The sequence below is a fragment of the Lampetra planeri genome, chromosome 78 (assembly GCF_965212315.1).
Source record: "Lampetra planeri chromosome 78, kcLamPlan1.2.h2, whole genome shotgun sequence".
NCBI classification, from domain to species: Eukaryota; Metazoa; Chordata; class Hyperoartia; order Petromyzontiformes; family Petromyzontidae; genus Lampetra; species Lampetra planeri.
In genome coordinates this window covers 1,146,895-1,168,664 of record NC_136183.1, presented here as the reverse complement: position 1 = coordinate 1,168,664, position 21,770 = coordinate 1,146,895, and the positions used below count along the sequence as shown (strand labels likewise).

Sequence of the window (21,770 nt, the reverse complement as noted above, 5' to 3'; positions counted from 1 at the left end):
CTTTGGCATGGGAAGCGAGGGCGCTACCAACTGCGCTACTCCGCCACGGCCTGTGGAGGGGTTACGCTCTGGGCTCTTATACTGTGACGTTCAGCCAAAGCGATGAATGAGTTATATTTGAATATATGTAAAATATTTTTTTTTGCCTAAAAGTGTAAAATTTTGGGAATTTTTTTTCACGAACATTAATTGTCTGGCACAACGAGTCTGTGTGGAAAATGTCAGCTCGATTGGATCACGGGAAGTGGGTTAAAAAACGAGCGAAAGATTTGCACGGTCCTAAGCAAGCAAGCAAGCACGCAAGCAAGCACGCAAGCAAGCAAGCTAACTTAATATAAAGGATTTAAAAATAGGCCGTCGTAATTTCCGCCACCAAAAAACAGGCCAGTGACTAAGGCTGAAAGACTGCGCCTGTCTGTTGTTTGGGACGTTCTTCCATGTACGTTCTTAATAGGCGCGCGTACCAAAATGTAATTACATGACATGTAGGCTATGTGTGGCGGGATATATAAACTATTAGGTTGAGGTGTAGATTTGTGCAGTAGTTTCAGGCTGCCGCGCCCGCCGCAATAAGTTATAATGTAACGTTGTAAGCCTCATTTTGGCGCCCCTTAACCTTGGCGCCCGGGGACATATGTACCCCCCTGCCCCCCCCCTAGCTACGCCTCTGGGTATGACTGTGGCCGAGAAGAACCGAAGCTTCGTTCGGAGCAAAGAGACCACGTAGCTTCCACACAGCATTGCGCAGCTGATTAAAAGAATGCCGCCCGACTGATTCGGATCGCCTCCACACTTTGAACACACATACGCAGTGTAGACATGTATTGTGTACAGTGTACACACAAGGTACACACAGTGTACCCACAGAGTCTGCACATACACAGTGTATACACACAATTTATACACACACACACAATGTATACACACAGTGTACACACTATACACACAATAATGTTCACGTTGTTGAGCTCACGCACCCAAGGGGTCTCTGTTCAAGAGAGGGAGCAATGGAAAATAAATGTAAATAAACTTAAACTCAAACCCCGCTCTCTGACGTCACCACTCCGCAGGACCTCATCGGCGTGAGACGTCAGGGGGAGGTGTACCCCGCTAGTGACGTCATGTCACCAAGGTATTCGCCCCCCAATCCCCCCTCCCCCGCGATTTTGAGCGTGACGTCATGTCTAGTTGGTCACTGCTGATTTCCGTTACAGTAAAATCTTTATTTGGGCAAAGCTACGCCGAGTCATTTGCGGCTCATTAACATAATTTGTTCATAAATACGATGGGTTTAGCAGCCAAGCCTAATCATCCGACATGGGCCCGGTTCATTAACATAATTTATTCGGTACACCGCTGCTTGTCGGGAGAGAGGACTGTGTTGAACCCGGAAAGTGACGTCATGTCACCTCCTGCTGTCTCGTGACGTCACGAGATACCAGGAGGCTGCTGCTCCTCGCGCGCGCTCACTGAGATCCCGAGGTGAGAAGTTCACATCGTTGCTGTGGTTGTTGTTTACCCAGGTAGAACCTCGCTCCTTCTCCCCCTCGTAGGGATATCAATTGAGTAGCAGCGCGTATGGAATCGATGTCCTGGTTGGAACATTACAACGCGGGGCCTTGCCTCCTACCCTCGCCTGATTGCATTTGCTTTAATTCTCTGCTTAAGTTTAATTTGTCTTTACCTGGCTTACTACTTTAAAACTTTTTTCATTTCTACAGTGTATTTATTTATTTTAGCGGGCCAAGCTCACTTAGCTATACCGCTCTTTTTCAGAAGCGACCTTCCCACGAAGTGGCTTATCAACGTGTGGGACTGTATATATAAAATGGAAATTTGTGATTATGTGTGTCTGTTAATAATGTTTAGCGTACTTCTCGACATGCAACAAACTTGAAATTTTCCATGTGGGTACTTTCCAGGCTATACACCATGCAAAAATTATAAAAATAGACTTTTGTATTTTTTTTGGGGGGGGGGGGGGGGGGCAATTATGCATCTATATTTTGCACGGCAAGTGAGCTATGACGTCACATCTGTCATGTGACCCGTGTCCGGAAGCGTCACCCAGTGTGCCTGCTCATGTCACGCACCCCCCGAACCCTCCGCGGCTAAAGTTAAATACAAATGTGTTGCAGGTCTCAGGCGTTCTTTGCGCAGCATTGCTTCATTATTTCAGTCGTTTACTGCCATACGCCAGAGGTGTGGACTCGAGTCATGCGACTTGGACTCGAGTCAGACTCGAGTCATGATTTTGATGACTTCAGACTCGACTTGGACTTGCCTCATCTTTGACTCGACTTGACTCGGGACTCGAGAGCAAAGACTTGAGACTTACTTGTGACTTGCACAACAATGACTTTGTCCCACCTCAGAGGTGTGGACTCGAGTCATGCGACTTGGACTCGAGTCAGACTCGAGTCATGATTTTGATGACTTCAGACTCGACTTGGACTTGCCTCATCTTTGACTCGACTTGACTCGGGACTCGAGAGCAAAGACTTGAGACTTACTTGTGACTTGCATAACAATGACTTTGTCCCACCTCTGCCGTACGCACACTGAACGTTGTGTGTGTCTGCTGCAAGCGCGTGTATGTGTACCTATGGACGCGCACACGTTTGGGTGTGAGGAGCGGAAGTGTAGTGGTTAGCGCGCTGTGCTATGAACCCGGCGACACGAGTTCGATTCCCGCTCACGGCCACCACCGGTGACGATTATTTGAACCGGTCCTTGGCCTCCCCTAAGTCGACTCAGCCTCAAACGAGTAACTGGTGTGGTGTGTGAACATCGCCACTGGGGAGACAAAGGCGGCCGGGCGTCGTGAATCCAAGTCCCGGGCGAAGCCGGGTAGTAAAGCTAGTCAGTCAATACTCGTGGTGATGTTGAGGGAAAAACCGGAGGATCCGGAGGAAAATCTATGCGACCACGGGGTGAGAGAGACACTCAAACTCCAAATATACATCCATAATTCAGGTTTGTTTGGGTTAGATGGCGTAAATATATATGAAGGTGTCGTTAAACCCACCAACACTCGACAGCCAATTAGTAAGGGTTGTCACGTAAACAGAACGTGGCCAATTCGTCAAAAGTACAGCACACCGGTTGTGTGTTGGAGAGCCAAGCCACAACATTTACAATCTGAGTATGACGTTTTGCCAGTAATTACAACCAGCTTCATCAGGCGACAGCCAAATGTTGTGGCTTGGCTCTGTAGGAATAGAAATCGGCTCGCTGGGTTTATAGCTCAGCACGCTAACCGTTGCACTACCACTCCCCACTCAAGCACAAATATTGTCGGAAGTATTGTATTTATTCAGTACTAGCTAAGTTACCCGGCTCCCACAGGTCTTAGTAATCAAACATTAATAGTAATCTTGATTTGAAGCTTTCGTGACTGCAGGAATCCATACTCTTTGGTTCTTTCGGTAAAGTCACGTAGTTAGAACTAAAATGAAACATATCACGACGTTTCGATCGCAACACAAGCGGTCGTCATCAGGATGTGAAAACCCTCCCCGTAGAGGTGGTTAAATCTTGATTTGAATTCTAGATTTGAAGCTTTCGTGACTGCAGGGATTCATATTCTTAGGTTTTTTTCGGTAAAGTCACGTAGGTAAAAAACATTAAAAAGTAAAATAAAATAAAAAATCACGACGTTTCGGAGGCAACACAAGCTTCCGTCTTCAGGTGGTACCGTCACAGCCACGACAGCTGTATCAAGTAAATGAGAGATTGCAGTAGCTACCACTCCGTTTATATAATGGTTGGAGAAGATCGTGGTGCAAGGGGCGCATACTTATTATTAATATGGTAAGGTGAGGCTTGAGACTAAGAATAGACTGCATAACAAAGGCTGAGCCTTTGTTGTGGAGAGGTGCGGTTTGTGACTCAACCTGTGGCAGGGATACCACCACTAAACATGGTAAAACTGTAATAGTTGTCTGTCAAATAAGATTGGCAAATAAGTGTAGTTAAATCTTTTTTGCATGGTTAATCACATATTTCCAATGATTACTCAGTTTGTAACCGTCATCACGGTTGAAATTATGTCTGTGTTTGTATATTTGTATGGCTTCGTGCACATGATTTGAAGCTTTCATAACTGCAGGAATCAATATACTCTTTGATTTATGACGACCGCTTGTGTTGCGATCGAAATGTCGTGATTTGTTTTATTTTATTTCTAACTACGTGACTTTACCGAAAGAACCAAAGAGTAATGTAATGTCTTGCCATGCTGGTTTTGTTAGAATAATTTATTTCTGCCAATGAAGTCAGTAAATCTGTGTTTTTTGTGACGGTTTTTTGCTTGTGTTATTCAATCACAGGGCTTGTTTGTTTCATAATGAGGACAGCTTTTAAATCTGTTTCCCTTGAAGAGCTTCAGGATAGACAATGTTGGATGGTTTGTCATCTGATGGGTTTAATCGAATGAAGCTTCAATTTTGGCATACATGTCGATAGCAAATTGGTGGAAGAGCTCTTTGCATCTCAAGAAGAGATTGAAGCTGCCGTTTCGCACCATGATTCTGAAGGCAAAGAAGTCCATGGCAGAAATATTATTTTGTGTTTGCAAGCCTGTTGCTGGGTCAGTTTGGCGAAGTAGGAAATGGTAGCCATCATCAACTTGCAGGGTTTGCATCTTGGTATTGATGACGTTGTTGCAATGCTGGTGAGCCTGTCTCGTGTTGTCAGACATGCAAGGAGATTTGTGAGAACAAATATAGCAGTGCAGTGGAGACACTTATGTTATGGTGAGTGTAGCCATCATCACCTTGCCAGAAAATCAGTAGACATTGAAGAGTATCATAGGATCTGTGTGTTTTATTTCTGTGTAGGTTATTGTTTCTCAGTTGCAAGACGATGCCTCGAGTGCCATGTTGTTCAGCAGTCAGAATGACAGCGACTTCAGATGTTGTGAGTGCATTTAAGCAGCACTCATGTTGACCATGTGCAGTTTAGTTGGCATGAATGACAACATTGTACTCTGAAGTCATCTTCTCCATGGCACACTTGAAACTGTGACTATAAGAGTTTTCCTTATGGAGCATATCTTGCCACAGCAATAGGACTTGCATCTTGGAGTTGATGACATTTTTGCAATGCTGGTGAGCCTGTCTAGTATTGTCAGACATGTAAGTAGATATGTGCTAATGTAGGTAGGTCATTAGTTAGTTGCAGCAGCCTGCCAATCCGATCATGTACCTGACCCTGCACTTTAAATGTGGGCATGCAGCCAGATGTCGGGACGAGTTGGTTGGTGCCAAAACATGTTATTTGAAAGCACGAGTTCTATCTTCTATTGTTTTTCGAAATTAGCTTCCATAGGTAGTGTTGGCACATATCAATACATTAATATCCTTGGGATGGTCATTAATTGTCGGCAGCTTAACCTTGGTACAGTTGCAGCATAGCCCTGGAGGGTCTCCTTTCCATGTCATTGCATGGCAGTAGCTGTAAGAAGTAGACGTGGAACGAATGGCAACCAATGGAAGTGAGGAATGTAGTGCTGTTTGCAATCTGCCTTGCTTGTGGGTGGACTGGAGTTTGATTAGCTGTGGCAGCAGCCATTTGTAGCTCATTGCTGTTGAGTTGCATTCACTGTAGGTGCAGGCATAGCAGCACTGGCAGCATGCCGTTCTACTTCTTTCTTTTCAGGAAATTAATTCGCTGTAGGTGCAGCCATCGCAGCACTGGCAGCATGCTCTCTTGCTTCTTAGTGTTCAGGAGAATCATTAGCTGTAGGTGCAGCACAGGGAGTATGCTGTCTCACTTTGTGTTAAGGAATTTCATTATCTCTAGGTGCAGCCATTGCAGAACTTATTTTATTCTTGGGTCTTTCGGTAAAGTCACGTAGATAGGTTCAAAGAAAATAACAAAAAATTAACCCGTAAAAACAAAGTTTTTCACTATAAATTCTTTATATGCGTGGCATCGGGGCGGCTAGAGTCCTCTCGTCCTCTGGCTTGAGATGGCTGCCACCTATGGGTCAGATGATTGTCTGCCAGCATTAAGCAATTGGTAATTACATATATTTTTTTCCCTAAACAGTGTAAAATTTGGGAATTTTTTTTTCACGAAAATTAATTGTCACGCACAACGAGTCTGTGTGCAAAATGTCAGCTCGATTGGATCACGGGAAGTGGGTTAAAAAACGAGCGAAAGATTTGCACGGTCCTAAGCAAGCAAGCAAGCACGCAAGCACGCAAGCAAGCAAGTGAACTTAATATAAAGGATTTAAAAAAACTACGACATTTCGATCGCAACACAAGTGGTCGTCTTGAGGAAAAGGGGAGTTAGCTTCCAAGGCAAATTGTTTATAAGGGGTTTGAAATGGGCATAGCCCAAATGTCAGCAGCCAATGATAATGCAAGTTGTGGGCAGCCAAACTGACGGTGGTTGGTTTTCCACCAAAGAAAATTACAAAAAATAACAAAAAACTATGAAGTTTCGATCGCAACACAAGCACTTTAACATATGGCAAGAGAAAGAGAGGGGGGGGGGGTGTTGAGGAGCGGGGGGGAGTTGGACGCTTCGGCAGGGGGTTGGAGTGTGCAGGTGTTACAGGTGGTGAAGGTGAGCAGGTAAAATAAAAATAGAGCGAAAAACACTAACTCACCAGTAAGTACGCATGGAAAGCTCGTAAGGTGTAGGTTTCATGGTGTTGGCACAATTTGGTTCCCAAAATAACGTATACGCGTGCAAAGTCTGCTTTATTTATATAGATGTGTCCTAATTTTTGTCTCAGAATATTTTTTGTATACGGTTTACCAATGTTTACTTAAATTGTTTCGTTTTTAGTTTATTTGGAATACAGTACAGTTCTTATTTCAATTGTGATGTACCTAACGCCATTACTTGGGTAAAGCTTAAGTATTGAATATCGCTCTTTTAGCTGTCGCACGCCACTTTCCAAGAACGTAACCTCTGATAATTAAGGGGCGGCTGTATTTTCTGTCAATCGAGTACAGCAGAGAAGTATGGAAATTTTACCAGAAACGAGATCTCTGCTTTCGTGATGTAATTAAGGCCTATCTTTCTTCTTTCTTCTTACCTATAAACGTCACTTTTTGTCTGTCTGTCCGTCTGTCCGTCTGTCTGTCCGTCTGTCTGTATGTCTGTCTGTCTGTCTGCGTACGCTCGCTTTGGAGGGATTTGGCGCTTGGGCCGTGGGGTTTAGGAAGAAAAAATTTTGCAGGTGGGCACGCCCCCGGCTCCGCGGTGACCGTAGGCATTTCAGATTTTTCGTCCGTCGCCTTTACATCGGTCCGATTATCGATTTCGTGTGATTTCTCTTTATTTATGTATTTACTCTTTATTTATTTATTTACTATTACTATTGCCGACCGGCGCTGACCACGGCGGTTGCCCCTGGCAACAGGTAGCGACGCCTTCGCTGCGGGGTGGACGCCATTTTTAATTCCCGTTAAAAATATGCACACGCATTAACACGCGACGCTGAGGTAAATACATCAAAGTTTCACTTCCCCCCCACTCCAATGTGTGCACTTACTATTATAGAGTTGGTAGATAATAAAATTATAGCGATTATACAGTATTTTTGTAGCGCGGGGGGGGGGGGGGGTAGCGGCCCAGCCCCTAGCCTCAGCCGGGTGGGCCATCTAGGCGAGGCCGGAGGCTCTGCACGGTACTAGGCCTCGACACCCTACACGTGTCAGGAGTAGACTTTTTGTGCTATAAACTCGATATACCCAGCGTTGCCCGGGGGGGAAATACATTTAAAATCTTCTGAAAACTTTAAAACATTACATACCAATGAAAATACAGCTGTGTAATTACTTTTAAACCCGACGCGCCAAGAATCGATTTTCTGAATTGCGCAGAGGAATCGATGGTTGTAGATTCATTTAGAATCGCCCTGTTCCCCTTTAAAATAAGTAGATTATAGAGTCGATATAAACTGCTACGAATGGGAAATATCCGGCGTTGACCGGGGCAAAAATATTATTAAAAACTCCTGAAAACTTTCAAACATAACATACCAATGGAAATAAAACTCTGTAATTAAACATGTAGCCCAAGCGCGAAAATAAGCGATTCTTTGCTATCGTTGCGAAGGAATCAAGGGGTGTAGATTACTTTAAAATCGCCCTATTCCCTTTTTAACAAACTGCGTGTCGCAGACACACACATTCACACATTTTGCTTTTACATTTAACATACAAAACGTCAGCATGTACTGCTGTCATCATAGACACAAATATATACACCCTCACCACTCTCCCTCACTCACCCTTTGTGATGATGGTGAGTGGTGAGGGTGAGTGGTGAGAGAGTGGTGAGGGAGAGTGGTGAGGGTGAGTAGTGGTGGTGAGGGTGAGTAGTGAGGGTGAGTGAGTGGTGAGGGTGAGTGGTGAGGGTGAGTGGTGACGGTGAGTGGTGAGAGAGAGTGGTGAGGGAGAGGGGTGAGGGTGAGTGTTGAGGGTGAATGGTGAGGGTGAGTGGTGAGGGTGAGTGGTGAGGGTGAGTGGTGAGGTTGAGTGGTGATGTTAGGTGGTGAGGGTGAGTGGGGAGGGTGAGTGCTGAGGGTGTGGTGAGAGTGAGTGGTGAGGATGATTGGTGAGGGTGAGCGTGAGTGTTGAGGGAGAAGGGTGAGTGGTGAGTGGTGAGAGAGTGGTGAGGGAGAGTGGTGAGGGTGAGTAGTGGTGGTGAGGGTGAGTGGTGAGCGGTGAGGGTGAGTGGTTGTTGTGACGGTGAGTGGCAGTTGTGAGTGGTGATGGGTGAGTGGTGAGTGGTGAGCGTGAGTGGTGAGGGTGAGTGGTGAGGGTGAGTGCTGAGAGGTGAGGGTGAGAGAGTCGTTAGTTTTGAGGGTGAGTGGTGATGTTGAGTGGTGAGGGTTAGTGGAGAGTGGTGAGTGGTGATTGGTCAGTGGTGATTGGTCAGGATGAATGGTCAGTAGTGAGGGTGAGGTTGAGTGGTGAGGTTGAGTGGTGAGGTTGAGTGGAGAGGGTGAGTGGTGAGGGTCAGTGGTGAGGTTGAGTGGTGAGTAGGAAGGGTGAGTGGTGAGGGTGAGTGGTGGGTGGTGAGGGTGAGTGGTGAAGTTGAGTGGTGAGGGTTAGTGGAGAGTGGTGAGTGGTGATTGGTCAGTGGTGATTGGTCAGGATGAATGGTGAGTAGTGAGGGTGAGGTTGAGTGGTGAGGGTGAGTGGTGAGGGTGAGTGCTGGTTGTGACGGTGAGTGGTGAGTGGTGAGGGTGAGTGGTGAGGGTGAGTGGTGAGGCTGAATGGTGAGGGTGAATGGTGAGAGTGAGTGGTGAGTGGTGAGGGAGAGTGGTGAGGGTGAGTGGTGATGGTGAGGGGTGAGTGGTGAGGGTGAGTGGTGAGGGTGAGTGGTGAGGGGTGAGGGGTGAGTGGTGAGGGTGAGTGGTGAGGCTGAATGGTGAGGGTGAATGGTGAGAGTGAGTTGTGAGTGGTGAGGGAGAGTGGTGAGGGTGAGTGGTGATGGTGAGGGGTGAGGGTGAGTGGTGAGTGATGAGGGTGAGGGGTGAGTGGTGAGGGTGAGTGATGACGAAGAGTGGTGACGTTGAGTGGTGAGTAGTAAGGGTGAGTGGTGATGGTGAGGGTTAGTGGTGAGGGTGAGTGGTGAGTGGTCAGTGGTGAGCAGTCAGGGTTAGTGGTGAGGGTGAGTGGTGATGGTGAGGGGTGAGTGGTGAGGGTGAGTGGTGACGGTGAGTGGTGAGGGAGAGTGGTGAGGGTGAGTGTTGAGGGTGAATGGTGAAGTTAAGTGGTGAGGGTGAGTGGGGAGGGTGAGTGCTTAGGGTGTGGTGAGAGTGAGTGGTGAGGGTGAGTGGTGAGGGTGAGTGGTTAGGATTTGTGATGATGATGAGTGGTGAGGGCAAGTGTTGATGTTGAGGGTGAGTGGTGAGGGTGTGTGGTGAATAGTAAGGGTGAGTGGTGAGAGTGAGTGGTGAGGGTAAGGGTGAGTGGTGAGTGGTCAGTGGTGAGTAGGAAGGGTGAGTGGTGAGTGGGGAGGGTGAGTGGTCAGGGGTGAGGGTTAGTGGTGAGGTTGAGTGGTGAGTAGGAAGGGTGAGTGGGGAGGGTGAGTGGTCAGTGGTGAGGGAGGGGTCAGGGTTAGTGCTGAGGGTGAGTGGTGAGGGGTGATTGGTGAGGGGTGATTGGTGGTGGTGAGGGTGAGTGGTGAGGGTGAGTGGTGATGGTGAGTAGTGAGGGTGAGTGGTGATGGTGAGTGGTGATGGTGATGGGTGAGTGGTGACGAAGAGTGGTGACGTTGAGTGGTGAGTAGTAAGGGTGAGTCGTGAGGGTGAGGGTTAGTGGTGAGGGTGAGTGGTGAGGGTGAGTGGTTAGGGTTTATGGTGATGGTGAGTGGTGAGGATGAGTGGTGAGGGTGAGTGGTGAGGGTGAATGGTGAGTGGTGAGGGTAAGTGGTGATGGTGAGTAATGAGGGTGAGTGGTTAGGGGTGAGTGGTAGGGATGAGTGGTGAGGGTGAGTGGTGAGGGGCAGTGGTGAAGGTGAGTGGTGAAGGTGAGTAGTAAGTAGTGAGGATGAATGGTGAGTGGTGAGGGTGATTAGTGAGTAGTGAGTGTGATTAGTGTGTAGTGAGGGTGAGTGGAGAGGGAGAGAGTGAGTGGTGAGCGTGAGTGGTGAGGGTGAGTGGTGGTGGTGAGGGTGAGTGGTAAGCGTGAGTGGTGAGGCAGAGGGTGAGTGGTGAGGGTGAGTGGTGAGGCTGAATGGTCAGGGTGAATGGTGAGAGTGAGTGGTGAGGGTTAGTGGTGAGGGTGTTTGGTGATTGGTGAGTGGTGACGGTGAGTGGTGAGGGTGAGTGGTGAGGGAGATTGGTGAGGGAGATTGGTGAGTTGTGAGGGTGAATGGTGAGGGTGAGTAGTGAGTGGGAGTGGTGAGTGGTGAGGATGAGTGGTGAGGGTGAGTTGTGAGTGGTGAAAGGTATTGTCAAAGCCCACCGGGCATTGACAATACCTTAGTATCTGTGTATATATGTAAGGTTATTAAGAAATATATTTTTCACCCGGGCAACGCCGGGTACTTCTGCTAGTTATATATAAAAGTCTCCGCGCACGCGGGCTTGCGGGGGATTTGGCTCTCAGACGGTGGGTTTTAAATGCAAAAAAATTGCCAGCCGGCACGCCCTAAGCCCCGCGGTGGGAATAGGCTATTCCGTTTTCACGTCCGTAAAATTTAAAGTCGTTTAATTAACGATTTTGTGGCATTCTTATTTAAATTATTTACTTATTGCGCAACATCGACCATACCAACTCACGACAATTGCCTGGGGGGGGGCGGACCCTGCCAAGTGATGCGCGTTCGGTCGAGCTCACGGGAGACATTTTATTTTACGCGTTTAACATGAAATAAATATACACATCACCCTGCGGATTTTTCTTCACAGTCTCATGTCCTCTTCGCCCCCCCCCAACACGATGCGTGCAGTTACTGCTATAAGGTTCCTAGATATTAATATTATTAAAGCGCTTACATAGTATTATTATGGCTCGGGCAGGGGGATGGTGGGGGGGTAGCGGCCCAGCCCGCAGCCTGGCAATGTCTCACCTCCTCCGGCTTGCCAATCTAGGCGAGGCCGCGGGCTCTGCGCTGGACGAGGCGTCACCACGCCAATATAAAGTACAATTTTATCGAATCTTTCGCTAATAACTCAGGTTTATTGTTTACTATTATTAACAAATAAGTTTACAAATATTACTAACATTATGTTTGTGCAGAGAACAACTCTGCTTCATTGTTTACTATAATCAAACTAATACGTTGCCTAATATTACAATCATAATGTTTGTGTGCAGAAAACTACATTTTCATTCTTAGGTTGCTAAATATTTCCCTTTTTGTGTGCCTTTTTACGACGCTGCGACGGTGTACTGCCATTCTGTGCTGTCGACTGCTGATTCATTAACGTCAGTGCACTGCCACTATTATCTACACTGTTAATTTTGCTTTTACCCATTATGAGTGAATGCCAGTCTATAATCTGTTGCCTGCTTCTTTACCTCACTAAGTGTACTGCCAGCCTTTCATGTCGACTGTATCCTGCTTTTCAGCTGCTGCCTGTATTGTCAGCTTTTTATCGCCACTGTAGCAATGCTTATGTCATTGAGTCGGCGTACTGCCAGTCTATAATCTATACTATAGCCTGCTTCTCAACGTACCTGTGCGTACTGCTGATATTTAATATACACTTATTTCAGATTATTTCTACTATGCATTTCTATTGTTTCAATTGCTCACGTCCTGCAATTTACTGATACGTAGTACTGCGATGCTGATAGCTGTGCCATCATCGGGGATTGCTGTGCACGTCGATGTGTGTGTGAGAGTCGATGTGTGTGTTTCAGTCCATATGTGTGTGCGTGTTAGTCGACGTGTGTGCATGGCTCCATGTCAGTGTGTAAGTCAATGTGCGTTTGTGTGTCTATGTGTGTCAGTCAGTGTGTGTGTGCACGTCCATGTGTATGTATGTGTCAGTCCATATGTGTGTGTGTTAGTCTACATGTGTGTGACTTGATATGTGTGTGTTACTCCATGCGTCTTTATTTAAAGTATATGTCTGTGTATGAGAGTCCATATGTGTGTGTACGCCAATGTGTGTCAGTCTATGTATGTGTGTCAGTCTATGTATGTGTGTGTGAGTCTATGTGTGTGTGTGAGAGTTGCTGTGTGTACGTCGATATGTGTGTGTGACACCATGTGTGTGTATATCTCAAGTGTATGTGTGTCAGTCCATGTGCATGTGTGTTAGTCGCTGTGTGTGCGTGGCTCCATGTTAGTTAGTGTAAGTCCATTTCTTTGCGTGTCTGTTGGTCCTTGTGTGCGTCTTAGTCCATGTGTGTGCTTTATTGACCTGGTCAAGGCCTATGATACCATCAGTAGGCCTAGCCTCTGGGTTGTTCTTCGTCCTTTCGGAGTCCCTGACCCTCTGCTCACGATCCTTAAGAACCTTCATGATGGTGAGCGGCCCCGTGTCAAACTACGTGGCCGTGAGTCAGAGACATTCCCTTTACACCTTCGGGTGCAACAGGGATGTCTGGCTCCCGCATTATTTTACATATATTTTTACCACGTACTTCAGAGGAATTACCATCTGCTACAGATACAATGAGAGGCTGATCGATGCCCGGGTGCAGTCAAGGGATGGCTCCCTATTGCTCAACCACGTCATGTATGCCAATTATCTGCTAATTGCTGCTCACTCGGAGGAGTTCGAGGTGCTGCTGCTGAACCTGGAGCTTGCCACCAACAGGTGGGGCCTTACCATCAGCCCCACCAAAACTAAGCACCTGCCTGGCTATTTTATACCATCGGACATTTTACCCCCACAACTCCCAATTGGTGATGGGGCCGTTGTGGAGACAGTGGACAGTTTCCCATACCTTGCCAGTGTGCTAATGACCGGCTCCGGTTTAACAGCAAAGGTCTTACTCCAAATAAGTCGAGCTGCATTATCTTTGCATTGGCTGCGTAACGCTGTGTGGAAGCTACCTGCTCTATCACTCCGTACGAAGCTTCAGGTCTTCTCGGCCACCACGGTCATTCCTTCCAAACTCTATGCTTGCGAAACTTGGACCCCCCTAATGGAACATCTTCGCCGGTTAGAAACATTTAGGATGGCCTGCCTACGATCCATCCTGGGTTTAACCTGGCTGCATTATGTGAGGAGCTCACAAATCCTTGAAAGATGTGGACCAAGTCCCATCGGTGACCTCCGGCAGGCAAGGCTGCGTTGCTTGAGTCATGTAGCCCGCATGGCCAGCCACCACATGCCTAAACAGCTTTTGTTCGGCCGGATCCAGGGGGCTGGAGAAGACATGGAGTTATGTGGTACAGGAGGATTTGTAGCTGAGTCCACTTGCGGATGACTGCTACCAGCTGTGTCAAGATCGGCCTCTGTGGAGGAGGCTCCTGAAGGACGCTACTGGGCAGTTGGAGGCAGTCACCCTCCAACAACAACGGAGGGCGGAGGAGCGACGCTCACAACAATGAGCGGAGCGCCGCGTGGCTAAAGCACAGAAAGTTGCCACAGTAGGGGCCACAGGTGGTGCATCAGCCAGTCGTCTCAGTCAGTCGACCTGTGCCATCTGGGTTTGCTCCGTGACCTCCTGCCAGCAGGCATTCGACACTTCACGTGGCCTCAAGGTGCACATAGCCTGGCACAAGCGTTGTTGTGACGTCACCGCCACTTAGTGGCGAATGGCAGTTGTTGTTGTTCAGTTTATGTATGTATGTGTGAGTCGATTTGTGCGTGTAACTCTATGTGTGCGTGTTAGTCGATTTGCGTGTGTAACTACATGTGTGGCTGCCTTTTTTGCCCGGGCAACGCCGGGTACTAACCGCTAGTTTTACATATATTTGGACCACGTAGTTCGTGAAGCCTTCAATGGCTGTACCGCTAGAATTTCCATCTGGTACAGATACAATGGGAGGCTGAACGATGCCCGGATGCGGTAAAGGGATGGCTCCCTATTGCTCAACCACGTTATGTATGCCGATGATCTGCTAATTGCTGCTCACTCGGAGGAGGAGTTCGAGGTGCTGCTGCTGAACCTAAAGCTTGCCACCAAGAGGTGAGGCCTTAGCATCAGCCCCACCAAAACTAAGCACCTGCCTGGGTATTTTCTACCATCGGACACTCCACCCCCACAACTCCCAATTGGTGATGGGGCAGTTGTGGAGACAGTGGAGAGTTTCCCATACCTTGCCAGTGTGCTAATGACCAGTTCCGGTTTAAAAGCAGAGGTCTCACTCCAAATCAGTCGAGCCACATTATCTTTTCATTGGTTGCGTAAAACTGTGTGGAAGCTACCTGATCTATCACTCCGTACGAAGCTTCAGGTCTTCTCGGCCACGGTCATTCCCTCCCTTCCGCAACGCTTGTGCCCCCCTAATGGAACATCTTTGCCAGTTATAAACATTTAGGATGGCCTGCCTACGATCCATCCTGGATTTAACCAGGCTGCATTGTGTGAGGAGCTCACAAATCCTTGAAAGATGTGGACAAAGTCCCATCGGTGAGCTCCTCCGCCAGGTAAGGCTGTGTTGCCTGAGTCATGTAGCCCACATGGCCAGACACCGCATGCCTAAACATCTTTTGTTCGGCCGGATCTAGAGGGCTAAACGGCCTGGCACGGGCTAGAGAAGACATGAATTGATGTGGTACAGGAAGGCGAGGAGCTGAGTCGACTTGCCGATGACGGCTACCAGCCGTGTCAAGATCGGCCTCTGTGGAGGAGCCTCCTGAAGGACGCTACTGGGCAGTTGGAGGCAGTCGCTCTCCAACAACAACGGAGGGCGGAGGAGTGACGCTCACAACAACGAGCGGAGCGCCGGGTGGCTAAAGCACAGCAAGTTGCCACAGTAGGGGGCACAGGTGGTGCATCAGCCAGTCGTCTCAGTCAGTCGACCTGTGCCATCTGGGTCTGCCCCGTGACCTCCTGCCAGCGGGCGTTCGACACTTTACGTGGCCTCAAGGTGCACATAGCCTGGCACAAGCGTTGTGGTGACGTCACCGTCACTTACTGGCGAATGGCGGTTGTTGTTGTTCAGTCTATGTATGTATGTGTGATTCGATATGTGTGTAACCCTTTGTGTGTGTGTCACTCGATTTGTGTGCGTAACTACATGTGTGTGTCTGCCTTTTTCGCCCGGGCAAGGCCGGGTTCTCACTGCTAGTGTTAGTAATATTTGTAAACTTATTTGTTTAATAATAGTAAACAATAAACCTGAGTTATTAGCGAAAGATTCAATAAAATTGTACTTTATATTGGCGTGGTGACGCCTCGTCCCGTGCAGAGCCCGCGGCCTCGCCTAGATTGGCAAGCCGGAGGAGGTGAGACATTACCAGAACTTTATAGCAGTAACTGCACGCATCGTGTTGGGGGGGGGGGGGGGGTGAAGAGGACATGAGACTGTGAAGAAAAATCCGCAGGGTGATATGTATATTTATTTCATGTTAAACGTGTAAATAAAGTGTTTCCCGTGAGCTCGACCGAACGCACATCACTTGGCAGGGTCCGCCCCCCCCAGGCAATTGTCGTGAGTTGGTATGGTCGATGTTGCGCAATAAGTAAATAATTAAAATAAGAATGCCACAAAATCGTTAATTAAACGAATTTTAAGTTTACGGACGTGAAAACGGAATAGCCTATTCCCACCGCGGGGCTTAGGGCGTTCCGGCTGGCAAATTTTTTTGTATTTAAAACCCACCGTCTGAGAGCCAAATCCCCCGCAAGCCCGCGTGCGCGGAGACTTTTATATATAAGATAAAGAAAGAAGAAAAGAAAAGAATAAACTAGCGGTAAGTACCCGGCGTTGCTCGGGCGAAAAAGGCAGACACACACATAGACTTACACACAGACATTGACCCACACACATAGAAACACATCGACTTAGACGCACACACACACATATATGGTTAAACCCAGGATGGATCGTTAGCAGGCCAGCCTAAATGTTTCTAACCGGCGAAGATGTTCCATTAGGGGGATGCACGTTTCGCAAGCGTATAGATGGGAGGAAATTACCATGACCGAGAAGAGCTGAAGCTTCGTGCGAAGCGAAAAACCAGGTAGCTTCCACACAGCATAACGTAGCCTATGAAAAGATAATGGCGCTCGACTGATTTGAAGTGAGACTTCTGCTGTTAAACCCGGAGCCGGTCATGAGCACACTGGGCAGGTATGGGAATCTCGGCAATCTCTCCACAACTGGTGCATCACGAATTGTGAGCTGTGGGGGTGAATTGTTCGATGGTACAAAATACCCAGGCAGGTGGTTAGTTTTGGTGGGGCTGATGGTAAGGCCCCACCTCTTAGTGGCAAGCTCCAGGTTCAGCAGCAGTGAGCAGCAATCACCAGAGCATCGGTATACATAACATGGTTGAGCAATAGGGAGGCATCCGTTGACCGCACCCGGGCATCGATCAGCCCCCATTGTATCTGCACCATATGGTAATTGATCGGGTACAGCCATTGAAGGCTTCACGAACTATGTGGTCAAAAGATATGTTAAATAATGTGGAGCCAGAGGACATCCCTGTCACACCCCAAGGTGTAGAGGGAATGGCTCTGACTGACGGCCACGTAGTTTGACGCGGGGCCGCTCACCATCATGAAGGTCCTCAAGGATCGTGAGCAAAGTTTGAGGGACTCCGAAAGCATGAAAAACAACCCAGAGGCCAGGCCTACTGATGGTATCATAGGCCTTGAGCAGGTCAATAAAGCACATACATTCACTCACACACACACGGACCTACAGACACGCAAAGAAATGGACTTACACTGACTGACATGGAGCCATGCACACAAAGCGACCAACACAGACGCCCATGGACTGACACACACAGACATAGACTGACACACATACAACGACTCACACAAACACATCGACTCACACACAGACATACGTGGACTCACACACACATTGACGTAAACACACATGTACTTACACAGACACATATCGACTAAGACACACACACACATGGACTTACACACACATACATAGACTGACACACACATTGCCCTACACACACATAGACATATGTACTGTGACACACAGACATCTACTTTAGATACACACATGTAGATTAACACACACACATCGACTGACACACAGACACACAAACGCTCATTGACTTACACACTCAGATGGAGCCATAAACACATATCGACTCACACACACACGCATTCACTTAGACACACACACATCGAGTGAAACACACACGTATGGACTTACACACAAATGTGGACTAACACACACACACAGCGACTGATATGCACACAAATGGACTGACACACACACACAAACACTTGTACATACACACACACACACATGGGGCGTTGTCCGGTTGAAAAAGACAGACACACACATGGACTCACACGCAGACATGGAGCCACACACATTGAAACCCATCGACTTACACGCACACAAATACATATGGATTCACACGCACATACATCGACTTTAGGGACACACATGTAGTTTCTGCACACAAACATTATCATCATAATATTTGTAAAGTTATTTGTTTAATAATAGTAAACAATAAACCTCAGTTCTTAGCGAAAGATGCAAGAAAATTGTACTTTACATTGGCGTGGTGACGCGTCGTCCCGTGCAGAGCCTGCGGCCTCGCCTAGATTGGCAAGCCGGAGGAGGTGAGACGTTGCCAGGCTGTGCGCTGGGCCGCTACCCCCCCCACCATCCCCCCGCCCGAGGCAGAATAATACGATGTAAGCGTTGTCATAATATTAAATTAATATGTGAGGGCTTTATAGCAGTAACTGCACATATTGTGGTGGGGGGGAAGACATCACACTGTGAAGAGAAATCGGCAGCGTGATGTGTATATTTATTCCGTGTTAAACACGTAAAATAAAATGTCTCCCGTGAGCTGGAGTGAACGCGCATGACTTGGCAGGGTCCGCCCCCCCCACGCAATTGTCGTGAGTTGGTACGGTCGATGTCTTGCAATAAGTAAATAATGAATAATAGAAATGGCACAAATGCGTTAATTAAACTACTTTAAAGTTTACGGATGGGAAAACGGAATAGCCTATTCCCACCGCGGGGCTTAGGGTGTGCTGCCTGTCAAAAAAAATTCTACCTAAAGCCCACCGTCCGAGAGCCAAATCGCCGCGAGCGCGCGGAGACTTTTATATATAAGAGAAGAAGAAGAAGAGAAGAAGAAAGATACCAACATCAACAGAGATCCTACCAACCGCCTGGTTATGAAAACCAACAATATCATCACAGATTCGACATCTTTAATCGAACCAACCAAGCGGTCTTCCTTAAAACCCTCTGCTGCTATACCACCCAGATTATATATAGCTTACCAAAAATCCATAAAGGCACACCACTTTGTCCTATCGTCTCCACCATTGACTCACCCACCTACAAATTGGCCCAATTTGTGTAAGACCTTACAACTATTCACTGGTAAGACCACCTCAGATGTATTCAACTCAGCTCACTTGGTATCGTTAATTAAGGACATCACACTATCTCCAGGTAATTTGCTCATTAGTTTTCATGTACTATCTTTGTTAAACAAAGTTCCTGTGCCCGACACCATTGCAATAATTTAAGATTTGGTCCAACAAGGACTGAATGCTGATGTACCGGCCCTGGTTAGACACTGCATCACCAACACTTACTTCACCTGGAATGGAACATTCTACAAACAAGTTGAAGGTACCAAAATGGGTTCCGCCTTATCTCTGATTGTAGCCAATGTTTTCATAGAAAAATTTGAGACAGATGCCATCCAGGCATCCACTCTACGTCCGTCCATGTGGAAGAGGTATGTAGATGACACGTTCGTCATCTGGCCACATGACCTACCAGCTCTGAACCAATTCCTCAACCACATCATAGACCCGGCCATAAAATTCACCATGGAGGTGGAAAAGGATGGCAAGTTGCCATTCTTGGATGTTTTAATTGAAAATAAACCAGATGACTCAATGGGACACTGTCTATAGGTAAGCCACCCATACGGATGCCGACCTAACACCTGACTCCCACCACCATCCATCCCAGAAGAATTCCCTCATCAAAACTCTACACCATAGAGCTTGTTGTATTTCCGACCATCACTACCTAGCCAGTGAACTGGAACACGTACACCAAGCCCTCAAGATGACTAGATATTCAGACTACACAATCTGTAAAGCTATCACCCCAACCATTGGGAAAGAACCATCTGAGGACCCAATCAAAACCATCACCTTGCCATACATAGCAGGGATCACCAAAAATATTTCCAAAATCATGAGCAAACACAAGATCCAGGTTCGATTTAACACAATACATACAATTCTGATCTGATCCCATCTGAAGGATGTGATCCCTGACATGCAATACCCCGGCGTCCACAAACTAAGATGTGCATGCGGCAGTAGTTAACATTTGGGGAACTAAGCGATATATCTCGGACCATGTTAGTGAACATAAGGCAGATCTGAAACACGGTAAGACCAATACCTCAGCCGTGGCTGATCATTGTTTTAATGCGGTGGGCTCACACGAATAGGATTTCTCCAAGATGAAGGTACTCTGCAAACCCACTGGCTATCAACAAAGATTAGTTCATGAAGCCATCCAGATATATAGACACAGACACAACTTCAACCGAGAGGAATGGTTACAAACTGAGCAATCATTGGAAGGACGTTATTAACCAGTTTAAATAATAACCGGCTGTGATGTTTCCATCCTACCTTCAGATGTTATAAGTTATTTTCAAATCTCAGATTTTACATTAACAGGTTCACCCTAACACAGCCACCGTTTACATTGACATGCTAATCTCTTACATTGACATGTTAATCTCTCTCAATTTAACATCACTAGCCCCTCCCACTTAATTTATGACCCTTGGGCTACACCCACTTCAAACCTTTAAGACAGCTTGCCTCAGCAGCTTTCACCCTCTTTCTTCGCCTGATGACGATTGCTTGTGCCGCGATCGAAACGTCATGATTTTTTTCCATTGACTTAATAAAAAAAAAAATAGTTTATTGTTCTAAGTGAATTTACAGAAAGACCCAAAGAATATCACGCACTATTTACTGTTTTCTTTGCTTATAAACTTTGACCTCCACCTATGTTCCTCGCGGAAAACGTGCGCTTCTCTTCACCAAAGCCAATTACAATAATTGATGCCATTCGGACAAGTGCTGCAATGGCTGTACCTAGAGCTAATAAAACTCATTAACAAAAAAGTTAGACAGGTGCTGCATGTGCTGCACCTACAGCTAATGAATCTCCTGAACACTAAGAAGCAAAAGCATGTTGCCAGGGCTGTGATGGCTGCACATATTGATAATGACACTCCTGAACACCAGGAAGCAAGACAGCATGCCGCCAGTGCTGCTATGCCTGCACCTAAAGCGAATGCAAATCCTCAACAGCAATGTGATTCACAGAAAACCAACACAGCACAAATGGCTGCTGCCACAGCTAATCCAACTCCAGTCCACCAACAAGCAAGGCAGCTTGCAAACAGCACAACAATGGCTGCAACCAGGTGCCTACCCTGCAGCCAAAAGGAAAAGTATTTCTTTTCCACACATTCCTCACTTCATTTACACTTCTGATTCATTAGTTGCCATTGGTTCCATGTCTACTTCTTGCAGCTACTGCCATGCAATGGCATGGAAAGGACACCCTCCAGAGGGCTATGCTGCAACTGTACCATGGTTCAGCTGCCTACAATTAATGACCATCCCGAGCCTCTTCATGTTTTGATACCTGCCAACACTACCTATGCAAGCCAATTACAAAACAACAATAGAAGATATAACTCATGCTTCCAAATTACGTGTTTTGGCACGAACCAACTCATCCCGACATCTGGCTACATGCCCACATTTAAAGTGCAGGGCCAGGTACATAATCGCATTGGCAGTCTGCTGCCACTACCTAAAGACCTACCTACATTACCCCAGATCTACTTTCATGTCAGACAATACAAAACAGGCTCACTAACATTGCTAAAATGTCATCAACACCAAGATGCAAGTTCTATTGCTGTGGCAAGACATGCTCCATAAGGAAAACTTTTATGTTCAGTTTCAAGTGTGCCATGGAGAAGATGACGTCAGCGTACAATGTTGTCATTCATACTGACTAAACCCCACATGGTCAATATGAGTGCCGCTTAAATTAACTCACAACATCTGAATTCGCTGTAATTCTGACTGCTGAACAACATGGCACCAGGCATCACCCTGCAACTGAGGAACAATACCCTACACAAA

The 21,770-nt window shown here is 47.0% G+C and overlaps 1 protein-coding gene across 1 annotated transcript in view; it reads left to right on the top strand.

Annotated features, from left to right (window-relative positions):
* The first annotated feature begins 1,431 nt into the window (after nucleotides 1-1,431).
* Nucleotides 1,432-21,770, top strand: part of LOC144738169 (uncharacterized) — a 55,038-nt gene continuing 34,699 nt past the window's right edge. The window contains exon 1 of the mRNA XM_078621155.1: nucleotides 1,432-1,482. The gene's annotated coding sequence lies outside the window, so the exon portion shown is untranslated. The remainder of the gene's footprint in view (nucleotides 1,483-21,770) is intronic.